This window comes from Schistocerca serialis, unplaced genomic scaffold (genome assembly GCF_023864345.2).
Source record: "Schistocerca serialis cubense isolate TAMUIC-IGC-003099 unplaced genomic scaffold, iqSchSeri2.2 HiC_scaffold_1110, whole genome shotgun sequence".
Lineage (NCBI taxonomy): Eukaryota > Metazoa > Arthropoda > Insecta > Orthoptera > Acrididae > Schistocerca > Schistocerca serialis.
In genome coordinates, this window is record NW_026047305.1 from 70,001 (window position 1) to 75,000 (window position 5,000).

The 5,000-nt window shown below is 52.5% G+C and overlaps 1 non-coding gene across 1 annotated transcript in view; it reads right to left on the reverse strand.

Annotated features, from left to right (window-relative positions):
- The window catches only part of LOC126431772 (small subunit ribosomal RNA), a 1,914-nt gene extending 830 nt beyond the window's left edge, over positions 1–1,084 (reverse strand). The window contains exon 1 of the ribosomal RNA XR_007577738.1: positions 1–1,084. This exon is cut by the window's left edge and continues 830 nt beyond it. This is a non-coding gene — a ribosomal RNA (small subunit ribosomal RNA).
- Between the last annotated feature and the right edge of the window lie 3,916 nt (positions 1,085–5,000).

The window sequence follows — 5,000 nt, forward strand, 5'->3', positions numbered from 1 at the left end:
AACTTTCGTTCTTGATTAATGAAAACATACTTGGCAAATGCTTTCGCTTCTGTTCGTCTTGCGACGATCCAAGAATTTCACCTCTAACGTCGCAATACGAATGCCCCCGCCTGTCCCTATTAATCATTACCTCGGGTTCCGAAAACCAACAAAATAGAACCGAGGTCCTATTCCATTATTCCATGCACACAGTATTCAGGCGGGCTTGCCTGCTTTAAGCACTCTAATTTGTTCAAAGTAAACGTGCCGGCCCACCGAGACACTCACTCAAGAGCACCCTGGTAGGATTGCAACGGGGTCCGCCTCGGGACGCGACGAGCACGCACGAGGCGCGTCGCACGCCTTCGGCTCGCCCCACCGGCAGGACGTCCCACGATACATGCCAGTTAAACACCGACGGGCGGTGAACCAACAGCGTGGGACACAAATCCAACTACGAGCTTTTTAACCGCAACAACTTTAATATACGCTATTGGAGCTGGAATTACCGCGGCTGCTGGCACCAGACTTGCCCTCCAATAGATACTCGTTAAAGGATTTAAAGTGTACTCATTCCGATTACGGGGCCTCGGATGAGTCCCGTATCGTTATTTTTCGTCACTACCTCCCCGTGCCGGGAGTGGGTAATTTGCGCGCCTGCTGCCTTCCTTGGATGTGGTAGCCGTTTCTCAGGCTCCCTCTCCGGAATCGAACCCTGATTCCCCGTTACCCGTTACCAACCATGGTAGGCGCAGAACCTACCATCGACAGTTGATAAGGCAGACATTTGAAAGATGCGTCGCCGGTACGAGGACCGTGCGATCAGCCCAAAGTTATTCAGAGTCACCAAGGCAAACGGACCGGACGAGCCGACCGATTGGTTTTGATCTAATAAAAGCGTCCCTTCCATCTCTGGTCGGGACTCTGTTTGCATGTATTAGCTCTAGAATTACCCACAGTTATCCAAGTAACGTGGGTACGATCTAAGGAACCATAACTGATTTAATGAGCCATTCGCGGTTTCACCTTAATGCGGCTTGTACTGAGACATGCATGGCTTAATCTTTGAGACAAGCATATGACTACTGGCAGGATCAACCAGGGAGCTGCGTCAACTAGAGCTGAGCAGCCGGCCGCCCGGGAGTGTGTCCCGGGGGCCCGCGCGAACACGCAAGCGTCCGCTCAATTATTCTGCAAACAGGAGGAGGCTGCGCTCCCCTGCACCATACACCTCGAAACCCTCTCAGGTCCCGGCGGCGCGCAGCGCCGTCCTAAGTACTTGGTCGGGTTCGAGAGAGGCGCAATCGCCCGGAGTTTGGCGAGTAGACGCTTTAGGTGCGACCACCCGTGCTCCCAACTGAGCTTGCCGCTGCCGACAGAGGCCCGGGAGCGTGCTGTCGTGGCATTGCCGGCGGGAGACAACACGCGCCACCTACGGTGACCGGCAGCTCCAACGCCAGCGCCACAGACGAGACAAAAGCCCCACTTGGGTGCCCGAAGCGAACTCTCCCAGCACAGCGCACGCGCCAACACGTCCGCCACAGCTGCGATACAAAACCACCTGCGAGAACCGCAGAGGCGACCGAGCAGCAGACGGCGTCGCGGCGCCGAAGCGCCGGGCGGCGGCGCATCCCTCAGCGCACCACAGTCCTCAATCGGACCAGCACACTGCAGATGTCCACCGGCGCTTCGCACCGGGCCCGCGAGGACCTACTTTGGCCGCACGGCGCCCGCGTGCAGGGTGCGCCGGCGCGCAGCTGCGCCGCCTGCCGCCTCCGTCGGCCGGCGCGCCTGCCAGTGGCCGGCCCACCACCAGCCGGCTGTAGCGCGTGCGCCCACGCACCGCGCGGCCAGCACGCCGGGGCGGCCCCCCCTCACCGGCCGGGGCCGGTCCCACCCAGCCACCGCCGCGTATCGCTTCACACCCCACATGCCATTCACGTTCGTGGGCATGGTGGGTATCGCTGAAACAACCGGTTGGTAGCTCAACCGATCGTCGCCATCACTGATTCACCTCTAGCGAGAACAACCGCACCACAACGGTTTACCAGTTGTTCATTTGCGTAACGTCACCAGCAAACGTAGGCGTCCATCGCCATTTGCAAATTCAACGATTGTTGCATGCCTGTGTCAGGTGTCACGACACACTATGTCTGCCCACATACACGCAACAACATGTGCACGCTTCGCAAACACGTGGAAGGTGGCCCCCGTACGTATGCGATGTCCATTGCGCAAACGACTGTCAACCGGCCTCTGTCGCATGTCGCAGATGTGGAACGCAGTGCACCATGCTATCACGGTGTGTGAGAAGAGACGACGACAACGTCTGACAACACGCGCCACTACATCAACAGACGGCTCATGCTGATCGCCATCCAGGGCATACCACACTGCACTCCAGCTCTTATAGGGAGACGACACGTAGCTGCGTGCACTAACATTTGGACCGCATGGTTCGCCGTTGTTGGCGCAGTCGTTGTACGGTCACATGTACCACGATGTATCATTCAGTACATGAGGACCAATGTGCAGTACAGTGTGTGATTTGGAGGTACAACATCAGCGGACAGTTGACACAGGGCCGTACCACAGCGTAGGCGCAGTGCTTCGCCATGCGAATGCCAATGAACAACTGCGAAGGGCATTGAGCATGTACGTCCTGCTGCCATCCACATTACAGTGTATCGCTGCAAGGTGTTTAACATGAAGCGATACACTGGGGACCGGGCAGTGCGAGTAGCAAACTATATTGCGGGGGGTTGCAGTTAGGCAACACTACACTAATTTAACGGCTCGTATGACAATTACAGAGCAGGTTAAGGCCCAACGTGTGTTGGGTTAAGGCCCAACGTGTGTTGGGTTAAGGCCCAACGTGTGTTGGGTTAAGGCCCAACGTGTGTTGGGTTAAGGCCCAACGTGTGTTGGGTTAAGGCCCAACGTGTGTTGGGTTAAGGCCCCAACGTGTGTTGGGTTACAGCACAATATGGGTTACGTTAAGGGGCAATGTGGGGTTACGTTAAGGGGCAATGTGGGTTACGTTAAGGCGCAATATAGGTTACGTTAAGGCGCAATATAGGTTACGTTAAGGCGCAATATAGGTTACGTTAAGGCGCAATATAGGTTACGTTAAGGCGCAATATAGGTTACGTTAAGGCGCAATATAGGTTACGTTAAGGCGCAATATAGGTTACGTTAAGGCGCAATATAGGTTACGTTAAGGCGCAATATAGGTTACGTTAAGGCGCAATATAGGTTACGTTAAGGCGCAATATAGGTTACGTTAAGGCGCAATATAGGTTACGTTAAGGCGCAATATAGGTTACGTTAAGGCGCAATATAGGTTACGTTAAGGCGCAATATAGGTTACGTTAAGGCGCAATATAGGTTACATTAAGGCGCAATATAGGTTACATTAAGGCGCAATATAGGTTACATTAAGGCGCAATATAGGTTACATTAAGGCGCAATATAGGTTAGGTTAAAACACGACATAGGTTAGGTTAAGGCACGACATAGGTTAGGTTAAGGCACGACATAGGTTAGGTTAAGGCACGACATAGGTTAGGTTAAGGCACGACATAGGTTAGGTTAAGGCACGACATAGGTTAGGTTAAGGCACGACATAGGTTAGGTTAAGGCACGACATAGGTTAGGTTAAGGCACGACATAGGTTAGGTTAAGGCACGACATAGGTTAGGTTAAGGCACGACATAGGTTAGGTTAAGGCACGACATAGGTTAGGTTAAGGCACGACATAGGTTAGGTTAAGGCACGACATAGGTTAGGTTAAGGCACGACATAGGTTAGGTTAAGGCACGACATAGGTTAGGTTAAGGCACGACATAGGTTAGGTTAAGGCACGACATAGGTTAGGTTAAGGCACGACATAGGTTAGGTTAAGGCACGACATAGGTTAGGTTAAGGCACGACATAGGTTAGGTTAAGGTACGACATAGGTTAGGTTAAGGTACGACATAGGTTAGGTTAAGGTACGACATAGGTTAGGTTAAGGTACGACATAGGTTAGGTTAAGGTACGACATAGGTTAGGTTAAGGTACGACATAGGTTAGGTTAAGGTACGACATAGGTTAGGTTAAGGTACGACATAGGTTAGGTTAAGGTACGACATAGGTTAGGTTAAGGTACGACATAGGTTAGGTTAAGGTACGACATAGGTTAGGTTAAGGTACGACATAGGTTAGGTTAAGGTACACATTGTTGTAAGGAAAGGTTTAATGGGGGGGGGGGGGCGGCGGCCGGTTTGTTGATTGTGATTATAGTACGTGGATGCCTGCGGTATCATCTGATTTGCCACGTCAGGATGTACCTTTGGCTCATGACAGGCGGCGCTCTCATTCCATGCTTGTGGCAGACCTGTGTCTTTCATTCCTGCCATTGTTTGTGTGCTGTGAGAGGAGGCAGTATTGTGATGTTGGGTGCACCCCTGTGTAGGACATGTGTGGGTGTTGGTGGCTTGGCTGAGCAATGGTGGTTGTCGGGTGGGTGGGATATTCTGTTTTCTGTGTGGACCTCCCAGTCTGGTTATGACAGTGTGGATTGTCTAATGTGGCGGAGAGGATGCACTGGGTGTTGTTGCATGCTGGTGCTTACATATTGTCTGTGTGCGTGTTACAGGCAGAGAGTAGTGCGTGATAAGAGTGTGTGGCTGACGTGTGGTTGTGATTGTGAGCAGAGTCTTTCAGCATGTATACGGACAGTTGTATATATTATCTGTATTCTGATGGCTCTATCTATTACTAATCAGCGCCGTGTATACGTTTAATGTGGTTCCCGTCGAAACTGTTGTATCTCTGTACATTAGTGACACGGCGAGCGCGCTATGTAGCTACTCGTCTCGGCAGCTTCCACCGGTGTATGGCAAATGATTATAAGCAATGAGTCTAGTCGTCAATACCGATAGTGTGACGTCACATGTCTGGGGTGGGGGACGCTGCGCCCTTCCGGTGGGTCATGGCCTAGCAAGACTCTCCCCACGCAGGGGGGGCTTGGACTGTCA